Consider the following 18430-nt stretch of genomic DNA (forward strand, 5'->3'; position numbering starts at 1 on the left):
CAAATTCAAATATAATTGATTCAAATTCAGTTTCTGGTGGCACATATTTCAGCCCGTACACTTCAGTCTTCTGTGTGCATTAGCTAACATATGTGAAGTAGATTGTGATGTTAACACAGAAAATCTGTATTTGAATGTAGATTCAGCTCTTATTAATGGAGAAGCAAAAGTTAGCAAATAAATAACAATTCAGAAAGCACAAATAAATGAGGAAAACGTTGCTCTCTGATATTGTGTGTGTGTGTGTTCTCTGTTCCTCATGTTTCTTCACAGTTGAAGACACTATTCTTTGCTACCGCTTCAACACACTGGAGGATGATCACACACTGGGTTTCTACAACATTAAACATGAGGATCATATTATCGTATTGCACCGTAGAAGTATGCATTATTTACACTAGTATTTGACAAAGGCATTTATTTATAGTCTTAAACTAACTGACCTTTTCACTTCAGTCCCCATTAGAGGGAAACGCCCGAGAGACTCTTCTCCTGTTCACGAGTCGACAGGTCAGTTTCACAATCCCACAAACGCTTGTTTTCTCTATCAGTGGTTTTGCATTACTAACATTTTTATAATAACATGTTTACAGCGTTTACACACATCAGGCCTTTTTTTGTTGACATTTTTTTTCTGAGTTTTGTGCTTCATTTTGTGGCAATATAACTTGAAACTTTATTATGATGAGTGTAAAATACTTTTGATTATTGTGTTCGCTGTTTCTTCACAGTTAAAAACTCTAAACTTGACAACTCTGATCTCAAGACACTGGAGGATGATCACACACTGGGTTTCGGCATTAAACATGAGGATGAAGTTACTTCAGCAGAGACAGCGTCCAGTGGACGTATGCATTACATATATATGAAATTATTTAAAGCATTTATTTATAATCTTAAACTAACTGAGCTTTTCATTCCAGTCCCTGGTTTACCGATCTGTATAGACATTCCTGTTCATGGGTCATCCTGGAGTGACTCTACTGAATGGCTTGTGCCACCAGGTCAGTTTCTCTTCTGAGTGTAAAGTCCACAAAAGCTTGTTTTCTCCATCAGTGGTTTTGCATTACACACATTAATAAAGGCACTGATAGACAGATCTAAGGCAAACAATCATAATCTCCACATCGTCTCACAGTGTCAGGTCTCTCTGAAGAGAAATATATAAGAATATCCAGGACTGAATCTAGAGTTAAATATGAGCTCTTAACATGTAAATGCATTACAGTCACACTGAATTCAGAGAGGAATCTTAAATCATGTTCCAGTATTAAACACTGATAAAACACATAATCCATTATAAATATATGCATACTGAGGGTTGAAGTGTAATATTATGATGGAGTTTGTGTTTTCCTCTATTCATATGCAAATATGTAATAATATGCAAATAATATAATCCTTTCTTTTGCGCACATTTATTAAATCCAGTTTGCACTTAATATTTTTATTTTGTGAGAATTGTTTCCCTTTCTTGTGTTTTCAATGGTTTAATTAAAGGTTCAATATAACTTCCCCAAAACTAGAGCGAGAACATGAATAGAGGACAGAAATAAATGTACATGTGAACTAACTCTCAGTATTAGTAGAATAATAGAGTTATAGTTCGTATATAATAAGTTTACATGTAGTTGCAAAGTTATAGTCTGTTGAGGAGCATCAAAATAAAGAGTCAGCTGATATTAACCATTTATTAGGGTTTATTAATACTCTAATAACTGATAAACTGATATCCACATAAAGAGTTTAGAGTATTTTATGCATTACAGTAAACAGAAAAGAAAAGTTGTTTCAGGTTATCAAGTTATTACTTTATGATGAAAGATTATGAGATAAACTTCTTTATAATAACTTGCACTGATGGCTCGATATCAATAAGAGGAACATTTACTATATTTTTCATATTTCCATGAGTCGTTTATTATAAACTCATTTGTGTAATGTAATATTTTATTTTAAGAGGTCGACGTTAGAAGAGAATATAGTGAATTATATTGTAGTAAGTTTGACTGATCTCACACTTTAACTGATCAGCTCACAGTATTAATATATTTATGATGATTATGTGAAACTGTAGTTATGATCTGTTTATAGTCTTCAAACTGTCGTCACTGAAGACAAACTCTTGTTTTCTCTATAGCAGTGATTTTATATTTGTAGAAAGTGTTCCTCTTTGACACATGGACTCTCCCAGTCCCCCCTGTCATTCAGTGAGAAATGGACTAATCCAAAACTTTCCACCGGAGTTTGCGAGGTGACGGAGAAAAGGTTAACGGATGATAACGGGAAAAGGAGATCGGCTGAATGTTGTATATAGTTTTTAGAGTGGAATATAGTGTATTAGCCCAAATCGGAGAAGTTTTATAGATTGTGCGTGTGCGTGCATCACACTAACCACACATCTATGCACCTTTAATAAAACCACGATTTGGAATATAACCTGAGTGAGACATTGTTCTGACCGGACAACCTGTAGCCTTCAGCCAAACCTGAACTAGCAATTAGAGTGAATACTCACAAGATTTTTCATGGTCCTTCGAGCCGGATAAGTGAATTGCTACAGAGATGTCTCAACCCGAGAGAGAAGCGCCTGTTGTGCGTCCACGAAGACAGATTAATCCACCGGCTCATTTATTGGATTACGAGCTTGGTGAGCCGTTGCCACATCGACAGCCACTCCCGACTTCAGCCATAGCAGAGTCCAGTCCCCAAGTATGGTAGGACGGACCCAATCGACTTCTCCTATCAGTCAGGACTTAGATCATGATAAGTGGACACTGAGAGATGAATGGCAAAGTGAAAGATCCGATGGGCGAGAAGAAGCAGAGCTTACAGCCATGCTGCAGGTGATGAAACGCGAGAACGCCGACTTGCGGCAACAAACTAGCCAGCTTCCAGAGATTATGTCAGCATTACAGGAGATGCGACAACAGAATGCCATGTTACATCAGGAACTTCAAAGTCTTAAGGCAGAAAGGGGAGCCCCCTCCAGGCCAGTGACTTTACCAGTGCTATCTCCAGGTCCCTTTTCTCCGGTGGTGAGCCCTGAGACTCCACAACGGTTCCGTCCTACTCCAGCCCCACGGACAAACCCACCAACTCCACCTACGACCATGAGAGAACTGTGCCCAGCTAGAATGGATGAACATCCTGGATTAGCTGAGGATTTCAGAAACATGGACATTTCCTCCTCAATACATGATAAAGTACCACCACAAGTGCGTTACAGTGACCCACCTCGACCCAGGTACTCTCATTCCTCCCAACACATTCCAGCTCATCAGTCAGAGTTTGAGACCCCAGCATATGAGCGTATGCCACCTCCGCATCCAGGCTACAGACAAGCGTATTATCAGCCTCCATCAGTGCATGAGAAAATGTACAGAGGCCCTTCTCCAACCATTCCCTTCCTAACATCCCCTGATCCTAGAGAGTTTTCTAGACTGAGAATAGCATTGGAGAACATTTTGCCTGAGGATGCAACAGAGCGATTCAAGTATCAGATCCTCACTGACCATCTTAAGTTGGAAGAAGCCCTACTTGTGGCAGACTCATACAGTAACTCAAGCTTTCCTTTCACAAACACCATGAGAGCCCTCAATAAAATGTATGGCCAGCCCCATCAGCTTGCCTTGCAACGCATTGCAGAACTAATGGATGGACCAAACATTCGCAGTGGAGATGGGAAAACTTTTCGGATGTTCGGACTCCAAGTGCGTTCCTTGGTCAGTATGTTGGAACAGCTGGGTCAGAAAGGCAACGTTGAGTTGGAGTGTGGATCACATGTGTCCAGACTGATGAGCAAACTGCCACATGATCTCAGGTCCAGTTTCAAGAGGTACACACATCCTCTTCATGTTACTATCCCCACATTATTGGACTTTGCGGACTGGCTTGAGTACGAGCTACAAGTTCAGGATGACCACACAGACTATACCAGTCAGTCTAGAGTTGTGACAGTGCCGAGGAGGGAGCTGAGGAGAGACTCTAGGCAGCCCCGCAAACCCACTACCATCCTCCTTGGTACAGAGAAACCGAAGGCCAGCTCAGCATCACCAGTTTATCTACCCAAACCAACTGCTGCTAAGAGAGAAGGGGTTAATGTTTACTGTCCATACTGCGACAACAACAGACATTTCCTGAATGGCTGCGAGAACTTTAAGTTACTCAACAAAGAGCAGAAGGTGAATTGGATTAAAGGACAAAATAGATGCTGGCGCTGTGGGCGTGGTCATCATGCTGCCAATTGCACACTGAAAGCCCTCTGTCCATCATGTAACGGAAAGCACTTGCTGGCCTTACATGATGTAAATGACCAGAGTAGAGCCACAGAAGAATCGGTTCCAGCCAGTGCAGTATTGTATGTGGATCGTCCAACCTGTGACAATAAAATTCTGCTGAAGGTGGCCAAGGTTCTGCTCCGAAATGGCAACAAATCCATGGAGGCATATGCAATTCTCGATGATGGGTCAGAGCGGACCATCATCTTACATGAAGCTGTGCAGAAGTTGAATCTGAAGGGACAGCCAGAGGACTTGGTTCTCCGTACGGTCAGGCAAGATACACAGACCATTCACGGGGCGGCTGTGACCTTCACTGTGTCTTCAGTGGCTAATCCTTGTAAAGCTTACAGGATACGGAGCGCATTTACAGCCAGCAGCCTGGGTTTAGCAGAGCATACGCATCCCATCAAGGTACTCCAGAAGAAGTACAAGCACCTTGCAGGCCTGCCACTACAGCACCTTCACAAAGTGAAACCAGTAGTTCTCATCGGTTCTGACTGCCCTCATCTCATCACACCCATAGAACCAGTCAGACTGGGTCCACCTGGTGGCCCTGCTGCTGTGAGAACACGCCTAGGATGGACACTACAGGGCCCAGCACAAGAACTAACCAGCAGACTTTCCCCACAGCAATGCCTTTTCACCAGCTTACAGCCCAGTAACAACCTTTATGCGGATGTGGAGAAACTGTGGAAAATGGACATTCTTCCATATCGAAATGAAAAGGTACTGACAAGGTCTAGACAAGACCAAGAGTCCATCCAACTTCTCCAGGACAAAACTGTGAGAGTAGATGTTGACAGAATCCAGCGCTATGCGACCCCTCTTCTACGTGCCAAAGGTATGCCACGTCTACAGGCACCCAAAGAAGCTGTCCTGCCACAATTAAGGGGAATAGAGAATCGTCTGAACAAGAATCCGGAACGGGCAGTGGCCTACCAAGAGGAGATAGTCAGGTTACAGCAAGCTGGCTACATCACGAAACTTACTCCTAAGCAGGTGGACTGTTCCAAAGAGAGCTGGTATATTCCACATCATTTGGTGGAGCATAATGGGAAGAGAAGGGTTGTCTTCAACTGTTCATTTGCTTACCAAGGCCAGAACCTGAACGAGTACTTACTCCCTGGTCCACCACTCAGTCCTTCTCTTCTGTCAGTTCTTCTGCGATTCCGAGAACATTCTATTGCCATTAGTAGTGACATTCGTGGGATGTTCCACCAGGTACGCCTTTTGCCGGAGGACAAACCACTACTGAGATTCATTTGGAGAAACCTTCAGAGAGACAAAGCACCAGACGTGTATGAATGGCAAGTACTTCCATTCGGAACGACGTGCAGTCCTTGCTGCGCAACATACGCGTTACAGAAGCACGTTCTGGATCACAGTGAGTCTGGAGACACACAGTTCTCAGTAGAGAAATCATTTTATGTTGACAACTGCCTTCAGAGCTTCACCTCAAGTGAGAGGGCGAAAGGTCTTGTAGACAGACTCCGCAGCCTCTTAAGTTCTGGAGGCTTTGACCTGAGACAGTGGGCGAGCAATGATCCATCAGTCATCAGCCACCTGCCAGCTGATGCTCGATCTCAAAGCAGCATCCAGTGGCTCAGCGAAGGTCATCAAGATGCACAAGAGTCAACTCTTGGCTTACACTGGAATTGCTCATCAGACACTCTCTCCTATAAGCAGCGGCGGACAGACCACCCACTTCCAACTATGCGGAGCATATACCATATCCTCGCTAGACAGTATGACCCCATAGGTTATATTGTGCCATTCACAACACGGGCGAAGGTGATCGTACAGCAGTTATGGGACAAGAAAAGAGAGTGGGACGATCCCCGTCTGCCTGAGAACCTGTTGAGCTTGTGGAAAGCATGGGAGAGTGAGCTGGATGGTTTACAGCACATTGTTCTGCCGAGGTCTTACTGCAGTAAAGAACTGGATCAACCTACCACATGAGGCAGATCCACGTTTTCTGCGATGCTTCAGAGTGAGCTTATGGTTCTGTGGCCTACTTACGAACTGAAAATCCTGAAGGTAGAGTGGAAGTTACCTTTGTAACAGGTAGATCTCGGGTAGCCCCGAAAAAGCAGCAAACCATTCCACGGCTGGAGTTATGTGCAGCACTCACAGGTGCACAACTCGCAAAAGTGCTGAAGACAGAGCTAACTTTGCCCATACATAGTGTTACTCTGTGGTCTGACTCCACAACTGTCCTTACCTGGCTGCTGTCACAATCATGTCGCTTCAAAGTTTTTGTAGGCACTAGAGTGGCAGAAATCAAGGAACTCACAGAGTCTGATAACTGGAGATATGTGCCATCAAAGGAAAACCCCGCAGATGACATCGCAAAAGGAAAACTGCTCTGTGACATAGGCCAGGAAAGCAGATGGAATAAGGGGCCAAAATTCCTCAGACAGACAATTGACCATTGGCCAGAGATGCCACCACTTGCGACCATTGATCAGGACAGTGAACTGAGAAGGCCGATTTTCATTGGTCTGTCAATCTCCACTCCACCTCCTCCCGATCCACAGAAATACCATACGCTTTCAGAGCTACTGAAGGCTTACATCCAGCACGTCAACGGGGCAGCCACTGATATCCCAACAGCAAATGACCACATAGAGGCAGAACTTGCAGTACTTCGTCAGAGCCAAACTGACTCATTTCCAGATGAACTGTCCTTCCTAAAAGCAGGTAAATCCTTACCAAAAAATAGTCGCTTGCTGTGCTTAGCTCCAGAATTTGATGAGGACTCCCAACTCATACGCGTTGGCGGTCGTCTCCGTCAAATCAGCCAGCTAGAGGAAGATACGATACATCCTATTGTCCTCGACTCCTCCCATCCGACTACCAAACTGGTAATCAAGGACTATGATGATCGACTACATCACCCAGGACCAGATAGGGTGTTTGCTGAACTTCGCAGGAGATACTGGGTGATACGGGGACGGGCTGCAGTCAGAAACCATCAACGACAATGTGTAGAGTGTCAGAGATGGCGGGGACAACCACATCCACCAAGAATGGCAGACCTCCCACCTGCCAGATTGAGGATCCATCAACCTGTCTTCTACTCAACAGGTGTGGATTGCTTTGGACCTTACACTATAAAGGTGGGACGCAGGGATGAAAAAAGATGGGGAATCATCTTCAAATGCATGACTTCTCGTGCAGTCCACATTGACATACTCACCAGCATCAACACAGATTCCTTCTTGATGGCTTTACGACGATTCATCTCCAGACGTGGTAAACCCTTTGAGCTTCTGTCGGACCAAGGCACCAACTTTAAAGGAGGAGAAAGGGAACTGAAAGAGTCATTCATCGCCCTTCATCCTGAGCTTCAAGCCCAACTCGCCGGCCAACAAATAAAATTCATCTTTAATCCACCCAGTTCACCCCATTTCGGTGGATGTTGGGAGAGAGAAATCCGTTCTTTAAAGGCTGCACTTCACGTCACCATTGGCAGCCAGACAGTTACAGAAGAAGTGCTGAGAACTGTCTTCATAGAAATAGAAGGAATTCTCAACTCCAAACCCATTGGCTACACCTCTTCGGACGTCGCGGATCCAGATCCAGTAACTCCTAACATCTTGTTGATGGGGCGGCGAGATGCCTCATTACCGCAAGTGGTATACCAAGACTCTGAACTCCTGAGTCGAAAGAGATGGAGACATAGCCAGCTCTTGGCTGACCACTTTTGGAAGCACTTTATTCAGTACTACCTACCCAACCTCCAGATCAGACAGAAATGGAAGACCGAAGAAGCTGACCTGCAGGTCGGGGACACAGTCATGATCGTGGACCAACAACTGCCCCGCGCTCTTTGGCCTGTTGGTAGAATTGTTCAGGTCTTTCCTGGGTTGGACAAGAGAGTCAGATCTGTGGAAATACAAGTTAATGGCAAAACCTATACCCGACCTGTAGCCAAGATTATTTGTCTGCCCTCTCTTCCCGACTAGCGTTAAATTTAATGTAGCCAAGACACTTAAAGTTGGCAAATTCACACTGAGAATTTGGGGGCGGCTGTAGAAAGTGTTCCTCTTTGACACATGGACTCTCCCAGTCCCCCCTGTCATTCAGTGAGAAATGGACTAATCCAAAACTTTCCACCGGAGTTTGCGAGGTGACGGAGAAAAGGTTAACGGATGATAACGGGAAAAGGAGATCGGCTGAATGTTGTATATAGTTTTTAGAGTGGAATATAGTGTATTAGCCCAAATCGGAGAAGTTTTATAGATTGTGCGTGTGCGTGCATCACACTAACCACACATCTATGCACCTTTAATAAAACCACGATTTGGAATATAACCTGAGTGAGACATTGTTCTGACCGGACAACCTGTAGCCTTCAGCCAAACCTGAACTAGCAATTAGAGTGAATACTCACAAGATTTTTCAATATTAGTAATTCTTCAGTGAATTCTGCTCTTAAACTGAATGTATATTGTATTATTTTCTGTCATTATTAATATCTGTTACACGATTAAACCCCACAGAGGGAGGAACAGCAGTCAAGTGTCAGTTTATGATCACAGTTTTAATCATGCTGTATGATTGACATTTCTCTTCTTATGAGCATTAACAGTGGAAAAGTGCACAAGTTTAGTTTGTGATGAAAACTTCACAGTTTGTGTCTATACAACAATGCACAGAAATGAACAATTATCCCACATATCCTCTACATAATATACATGTAAACTTTATTATGATGAGTGTAAAACATGTTGAATTATTGATCCTTCATACAATTAAAGTTAAAGGTACAGATTGACAGATTCATGACACGATATTATTCAGTTTCTGACGGATGTTTTGTTCTGCTCCACATCATCTCTCACAGGTTGTTCAGGTATCATAGAAGATGATGAAGATGAAGATGAAGATAAATATAAAGTAATTCCCAGGTCCCAGTCTATGGAAAATTTATTATTTGACATGAATCAGCCTCAGCTGGAACCCAGTGACATAATGTTAAATAATGTTGAATAATGTTGTGTATTGTAGTTCAGCCTCACATAATCATCAGATCAATCACATGTGTGTTTATATCAGGTCAGTGTGAGTGTTTACTGTTGATCATATGAGCTCCATCATACACTCACTGAAATATTTCACTGTCAGAGGCCGACATCAGAAGAGAATATGATAGTGAATAATATAATTATAATTATATAGTAAATTTGAACTGAATCACACAATCACACTGATCAGACCACAATATGAATATATTTATGATGATGATGTGAGACTGTATAGTTGGTGGAAGTGTGTAATAACAGTGTTTACAATTATTTTAAGGACCCCTTTATAGGGCCTATTTTAACGATCTAAGCTCATGGTCTGAAGCGCACGACGCGTCCGAATCCACTTCTGCTAGTTTAACGACGGGAGAAATGGTCGGCGCTCCCGGCGCTGGTTTAAAAGGGTCGTCCCTATTCTCATGAGTAATGGGTGTGTTTGGGGATTTACGTGCGTTAAACCAATCAGAGTGTCGTCTCCCATTCCCTTTAAATGCCAGTGGCGGATTCACTATTTACATGACGGAGTTGTAAATGAGAGCGCAAACGGATCTGCTCGTGCGCGAGGTCAAAGTGCGCAAGCAGAACATCTACGGGACAAGCCGGATTCACCATATCTTTATGTGCACAGTAATAATCTTTTACATTGTAATCCTTATATTTCTAATATTTGGCATGTTTGTGTGCTGCTGTGCATCCCTGTGTGTGTACTAAGCAGAGTGTGTGTGTGTGTGTGTGTGTGTGTGTAAAATAAGCAGAGTGTATGCGTGTTGTGGACCCGCCTATAGGCGTACATTACTAACGCGCTCTTTAAATGACAAAAAATATTGCATCTATTTCTGTTGCCTCAAAATAGCAACGCGCCAACAATGTGCCAGAACACACACCTCGTTCTCAGACCAGCAGCTCATGAACAAATGGGCACAAATGCATTTGCTATTTAAAGGCACACGCCAGCGTTTTTTGAAATATGGGTTATTCACCGTCTCCCCTACATTTAGATAGGTGGGCAAACACATTTTTGTCTCAGTGCATGCGTTGTCTTAGTCTGGCAGCGCCGCCGCTAGCTTAGCTTAGCATAATGAATGGAATCCTTTGTTGCCGGATAGCATGTCGTGAGTAAAAGTGATCCCAAAAAAAAACCAACTAATTACTTCTTGTGGCCTGCGTATTCACAACGACTACAAATAGCAATGCAGATTAAGACTAGGCGATTTCCTAGGCAGATATTGACTTGGGACTATATTAGGGTGAAGCACAGGCGAAGCACTGCTACTTGGGTGCAGAGATATCACGCAACACCTGAAATCCCCCAACTTCCGTCAACATACCAGCGTGAATATACGTGAATATAGCTGGTATTAGTATTCAGGTGTTGCGTGATATCTCTGCACCCTGACTAAGACAATGCACTGAGACAAAAATGCATTGCCCACCTACAGTATCTAAATGTGGGGAGTCGGTGAATAAGCCCTATTTAAACGGTGGCGTGTTCCTTTAAACAGCGTGGCGCAGGACGTGAGAATGAAAACTGCGACGGACTGAAACTAGCAGAAAACACTTGGTCGCGCGAGGCGCTGCATTGTGCCGGGTGTAAGATAGGCCCATAGTCTTAAAAGTGACAGAATTCTTGTTTTCTCTATTGAACTGCTTTTATATTAGGAAGACTTGCTTCAACTAAACTATATTAGTCTATATAGTCTATATTACTTGACTATATTATTTTATAAATAATATATATTTATCCATTTTGTATATCTTACACGATTAAACCCCACAGGAACACCAGACAAGTGTCAGTTATATGCTCAAAGTTTTAACCAGTGTTTTATACCCAGCAAACACGTTTCTCTCAAAGTTATGAACAAATGTTCTTCCAGTAACACTAATAGACCGTTCGTTCAATGTTATCTGTTTTTTTATGATGTTCTCAAAACATTAGAAATAGTCTCAAAATCAGGCCGTTATCATCATATGCTTTACTGCACATGTGATTTACTGAATGTTGGTTTGTTTGCAGTTGTACTGTTGTTTTATTCTTCATAATTGTGTTATTATTGAACTTTCTTGTTGTGTTCTCTCTCCAGTGTATTGCTATAATACTCATGTCCACTAGGTGGCGCTGATGTGTTCACATGTTCAACTGATGTAAGAGCTGTGTGGAAGAAGAGATATAGTTGAGTAAAGTGAATGCTGAGCTTCTGCTTGTGTCTGTCAGCTTTCATTCCTGCTTCAACATGACATTTCTCTGATGAACACATATAGTGTAATAACATGCTCTCTATGATGCTGTATGACTGACATTTCTCTTCTTATGAGCATTAACAGTGGAAAAGTGCATAGGTTTTGTTTGTGATGAAAGGTTTGAAGCCACAGTTTGTCTACAAAAAGTGACAAATGAGCTTCATTATTATTAATCTTAATACTGAATATTCACAGAATTGCACTGGTTGCCAGTTGCCGCTCGCATCAAATTCAAGTCTCTGGCGTTTGCCTACAGAACAACCCCTGGCTCTGCTGCCTCTATCCTAAACTCATTACTTCAAATATACTTTAAGCATATAGCTCACCAATGATTGATGTGTGTAAAAATGTTACACATTTTGTGACAGATTTATATAATAAAAAGGAAGAGTTGTATTTAAAAGTCTCTTATTGTTCTGATTAATCAAGCTGTCTATAAAACGAACAAAACAACCCTACAATTTAATAAAATAACACATATTATAAAGCTAGAAAAAGTTAAATGCATTAAATTGATTAAAGCTTCAATTAAACATTAGCAGTGTGTGTGTAAAAGGTGTTTTCATGCGTGTTTCTGCTTGTAATTACACAGTTCTGACCAGCAGGAGTCGCCAGAGTGGCGCTGAGAATCAGTGAATCAGTTCATGAAGCAAATGATTCAATCGATTCAAAGTATCATTAAACTTCTTTTCTCCCATTGCCTGAGTTTACAAGCATCCACACCAAATTAATTTAACTAAGAAAATCATATTTTGAACTTTGAATATTTTAATGTTTCATGCTTAAGTAATTCAACCATTGTATCATGTTCTCTTTATTATCTGGTTCTGTGGATCAGAAGGTCGATGTGCTCAGTCGTAACAGAGGCTGCACATTTCACGCACACACGTGATCAGACCAATCATCACATTGTAAGAACCAGAAGGATCAGTGAGTGAAAGAACATTGATTTGTTCCTATTCAAGCAACAGGCTTTCTGTGTGCTGGTTACAAACTGAAGTCTCTGCTTTTCTTTTAACATTTGCTGCATGTTGTCATATATCAGTGATATAAGTTAGTTTCTCTATATGTAATGATAGTAGTGTGTTTATATTAACATATAATGCAGAGTTAGCGAGTATTTAATCATATTCATGAGAGGAGCATGCTGGGAAGTTTTCATTGGTCGGCTCCTCAACCCTTTACCCTTTACTGGACAAAACGTGGTCATGTGACTGAAGGCTCCAGGAAGTTTTTGAAGCACCTCATTAATATTCATGAGCATGCCAGATTTACTTCTCCATGGCTGCTCTTTTAGTTATAAAATGCTGCAGTATCTCCGTGTGTTGTTCGTCTGCTCGTTATTAGTCTTCTTCTCAGTGCTCTACATATTTAATCAGCTGGTGTCGTCACTGGAGATCGTGAATCAACGCACGATGACAGGTATGTTAGTGAAACGTTTCGGGTAACGAATGTAATCACGGTTCCCTGAGAAGGGGAATGAGACACTAGGACACTAATGGGGAACGACTCCGGCATGAACGGTGCCAGAACACGACAATAACATTGGCCGGCACAGCCTATGATGTCACGACTGGTTCGACCAGAGTATAAATACAGTGCTTGTAGAACACGTCATTCTCTTCCGTGTCTGAAGGAGTCGTGGGCAGGAATGCCGGAAGCATGAAGCGAGTCGCAGTGTCTCATTCCCTTTCTCAGGGAACCATGATTACAGTGTAACCTGATATGTTCCCTTTCCAATGGGAACTCACACTGTGTTCGAGGACACTAATGGGGAACAAATGCCCACTCCGCCACTGATCCAGAGTCATAGTTCCCCGTCCTAGCGGTCAACAAGACTCTAGTCCTAGGGAAGAAACCCTGGCTACATCGGCAGCTTAGCTCAGGCCTGGTATTAAATATACCTTCAAGGTGATGGAAACGTATTCCTTCATCGAAGCAGAACCAGGAGACATTGGGAATGACGTTCAAGTAGAAGTTATTCTTTATTGAGGACTTTGCTGTATGTTGCTGCAGTTCATCCAACAATCTAACTAAAACATTATATATTGTAGTTATATCCATTCCAAGGGGGAGGGATTACATAGAGGCGGAGACTCTGAACAAAGCATGCAAATGAATTAGGAACACACCCTACTCTGATATCGTTACCAGTCCCAATTGAATCAGAGTAACTATTCAAATGCTGATACTGGCCAGGAACTCCGGTTCCAAGAGCCATCCCAGAACCATTAAAGACAAAAGGTGAAAGTCTCCCCTACAGCTAATCCAATCAACCTAATGATTCAATGTCTGGGCCAGGGGCTTCGAAATCCATTTGCAGAACAAAAGGTGAGAGTCTCCGTGATCTGACTCATTTAACTTACAATAGAGTAAATAGGACTGGCCGGAGTCTCTAGCTAGTAATCAGTCAACTAAACTTTCTCAGTTTATATACTATTGCAGGAAACCTAAATTAAACATTTAATAAATTTGTAATACAACAAAGGGAATATGTCCGAGGATAAAGAATATCCAGCCAGTTGGTGCAGGACACACACTTGACGAGGGGAGACCCATATGTGGTGAATTTGGCGCTTTTCTTTAATTTTTTCCCCATATATATATATATTTGTACTACATATCCCACAATTCCAAGCAAACTACACTACTAAATCTAGTGCACTACATTACCCATACACCCCCTCAAGGTCAAGGTCTATAAGTAGACCTCACTTCCTTCCTGTGTTCCTCTTGCACTGGCGAGGTGTGGGTGTTTGAATGAGCTCAACCATGTTCTTTGAGTCCTTTCCTTAGAATGCGTTAAGCAAGTTTGTTTTGCCAATTATATTGTTTGAATTTGTTTATTTGGATTGGATATTTAATGTTTATTTGGATTGAGTATATATGTTGTTGTTATGTTTATTGATGAACTGAGTTTGATTTCCTTTATTGTATTGTAGTGACGTAAGACCATCCAGTTCATCCTGTCCATCTGTCAACACCTGTCCATTTACATCATGTGAATCCATGAACTTCATGTCATGTGAGTTACTCAAGACTTAATCATCCTGAACTTAAAATAAAATATATTTAACATCTGATACCAAACACCAGACAGCAACATAGTGTCGTAGAACATCGACTCAACACTGTTGCAACACTGGATGGCTTTCGTCGTGTGCGGAGATGGGTACGAGGAAAGGAGGAGGGCTGGCACTGTTTGTCAATGAACGTTGGTGCAATCCTGGTCATATCACGGTTAAAGAAAAGTTGTGCAATAAGGATATTGAACTACTTGCGGTGGGGCTGAGACCGTACTATTTGCCAAGATAATTCTCTTATGTGATGGTGTTGGAGATTTTCCTTTTCCTCATGTAAAAGTCTGTATTGCTGTGTCTCAGTCAGAAACCAGGTTAAATCAGGTCAAAGGTTCAGTGAGGATGGAAAAGTACCTAACAAATTTAGAGAAAAGATGTGCATAGGTAGTACTAAAAACATTAATTAAAAATGATGGATGGCACTAGAACACTGCAGGTGCAGAGAATCATGTGACCTGAGATATTTTTTTTTTAAATGGGTGTGGCCAAAGATTTTTCCACCAATAAAGAGATGTCTCCGGGAAAGATGACTCTAACGTCATAAAAGAAAACAATAGCTGATTGGCTACCTAGTGATAAGAAAAGGTATAAGATCTGAAGTTCGACCATTGCAAGTCAGATGGCCAGCTGGCATCTCACTTTGTTGCTTGTCAATAAAGTTAATTCTTCTGAGACCTGGAAGTTCGACTCTTTAGAGATTTCTTTGAGACCCGATCTGAAGACTTTGAATTTGCTACAACAATAGTGATAACGGTGTATATCCCTCCTTCGGCCAATGTGACTAATGCTTGTGAATATATTAATACTGTGACAGCCAGGACACAGTCAAAATATCCCCAATCACTGATTACTATCTCTGGTGATTTTCACCAAGTACATAATACTTTCCCCATGTTTACTCATGTGGACTGTGATACGAGAGACAATAAAATCTTGGACCGTGTAAATTTGAAAATCATGCTTTCCCGCATTATTGTTGAATCACGGAAGCTACACCAGTTACTTTTGCCAAGAGATCTCTTATTTATTATTTTTATACATGTATCAGATAGAGAGAAACAGGCATAAGGCTACATGAGAGGAGGTCTTCATTCCAGATTTCTCTGTCCTCTCACCCCATCATGCCAGCTGTAATGGTTTCTCTGTGTTCCTCCGTCTTGCCCTCATGCCTTTGTTTCTCTGAGTCAGTACAGTAAGGATTGAGCTTATATACACCACTGAGTGACTTTCAACTTCATTGCAAGGTAGAAAAACATGTTGCTTATGCTTAAAATTGAATGTATACCTCATGCTTACACATGGCACAATCCACTATCCCTCTGTGTATACATTAGTGGTACATTTGCATCAGTTGAAACATTCCTTTCCTTGTAAAGAACAACTGAAGTATCATCATCAGTGGAACATCTCTGCTCAGTGAATGTTGCATTGCACACATACCTCTAAGCATAATATAGCTCATCCCAGATCTCTCATCAGCACACTTGTATAACATGACTTATAAAATACATAATGAAAAAGAAAAATAATGCTAAAAAAAAAAAACATTAAACAATAACATTTTAGTCTTCAGACAGCACAGGACATTTATCTGCCATCACTTGAACACCTTCATAACACTCGCTGTTACAAGGAGCGTTTTAGGAAGTCTTTTTTTCCAACCGCAATTAGATTTTACAACCAGCGTTACACATGCTTTGAGAAATTTATACTGGAGAATAAGTCTTGTTGCTGTTGTGGATGTTGTTTAAGTTTTCTATTTAGTAATTTTATTGTTGTGCTGCTGTGACATGTAATAATAAAGTTTATCAATCAATCAATCATTGATCTGCAATCAGAGTTTTTTTATTTAATTTATTTTGCAACAGGATGTTTTCTATGCTAAAATATCTTTCTATAGTAAGAAATATATATCTTACCTTTCAAGCAATGTGGAGACAAAAAAAAAAAGACTAAACAAAAAATTAACTTATACAGCCATGTTATCTTTGCAAGCACAGACATAAAGTTTATCATTCTTTCTTTTTATTATATAATTGGCATCAAACAAACAATATAACCTAGTTCTTTTTCACAGTGATTAAATATAATTAAATGAAAAGATTGAAAAATGATTGCACAACCACCAAATAGTTGGCGATATGCACTACATATGTAAATCAATAAAAGAAGAAGAAAGTATGGCACGCTTTTTCTTTCTCGTCTGGTGTGTTTAACCATGATGAGCATACACTGAGCTGAACTTGCTCCCGGACGCGTTTTTGGAACCAGCATATATCGAATAAGCAAGGTTTGATATAATCGGGGGTATATAAGTAAGTACGCCGGCAACATGCAGATATGTTTTCGCTTCGGAGCCAAGTTGATTGAAGATTGATGAAGATTCCACAGCCAAATTCTGAGTTCATCTCTTCACTCTCTTCGAGACGAGCCTCTCTCCAAGTGTTGGTGTGACAGCGAGTTCCAGCGAGTGCACATGCCCTGCTTATCTGTGCAGTGATTTGCCAGAGTGTGTGTGTTCTCTCCCTGGTTGCTTCAGCATTTGCGGAGAAATCTCCTTTCACAAAAGAGCATTGCACGAGGCACATCTTTTTAAAGATGCCTCGCCCGTGTATTTCTGGTTGCGGTCTGTTTGTGTCTGACTCTGATGGGCACAATCGCTGTCTTGATCATATGCTTTACTGTACATGTGATTTACTGAATGCTGGTCAAAACTTTGCTTTGTTTGCTCATTTACTGTTGTTTTATTCTTCATAATTGTGTTATTGTTGAGTTTCTCTGACTGATTAACACATATAGTGTAATAACATGCTCTCTATGATGCTGTATGATTGACATTTCTCTTCTTATGAACATTAACAGTGGAAAAGTGCACAAGTTTAGTTTGTGATGAAAACTTCAGTCACACTCAATGATTTTTACCTGATCTCAGATCAGATGAATAAAAAAATAAAATAAAAAATAAAAAATATATACTGTATCCTCTCTCCTGTTTCAGTCTTTTATGCTAAAGCTCTGATTGCTAATTGTAAAACTGTGTGACGGGTGTTTGCCCATGTGATGAGTCAGTGTGTGTATCTGAATGGCAGTGTGTTCCTTGTGAAAACAAAAGGTTTTCTGCATGAGAATTGTGCCGAATGCAGAGAATTGTGTGTGGTGTTTTGAAAAAGTGTGTTTTAGATCTGCAAGTGTAAAGCAGGAATTGTGTAGTTCAGCAGAACTGGGTCAGGGGGTTGGTGAATGAGTTACATGTTGGTCATTGTGTCTCAAGTGCCAGTATCTGTGTGGAAACTACTGAGAAAAACTGTAATGCATTATACTTTCTAAAAGTGTATTAAACAAGTATTATAATGTATAATAACTTTTACAATCATTCATGAGATCATACAGTGGATTATAAGGTTCATTACAAGGCATAATTACTGAGTTAAACATACTTTATAATGCATTATACGTGAGGGCTTTAATAAAGTGATACTGTAACATCTTTGTTCTCATTATAATGCTTCTTCCAGTCAAAGTCTTTTCACATGGAAATCCACATATTTCTCTAGAATGTTCTGGCTTGTGGACAGTGATTCATCTAAGATATTCCTCCCCTGACTCAGGAGATACACACACACACACACACACACACACACACATCAGATATTTTCCTCTCCTGATTCAGACACAGTGAACTTTAACTGAGAGAGCAACAGGACTCATTTCCTCATTTCTTCAAATCTGTTCACAGAGAAACACCAAACAGATCTGATGACCTGAGAGAGAGTGTGTGTGTGTGTGTGTGTGTGTG

The sequence above is a fragment of the Squalius cephalus genome (genome assembly GCF_949319135.1).
Source record: "Squalius cephalus genome assembly, chromosome: 23".
Lineage (NCBI taxonomy): Eukaryota > Metazoa > Chordata > Actinopteri > Cypriniformes > Leuciscidae > Squalius > Squalius cephalus.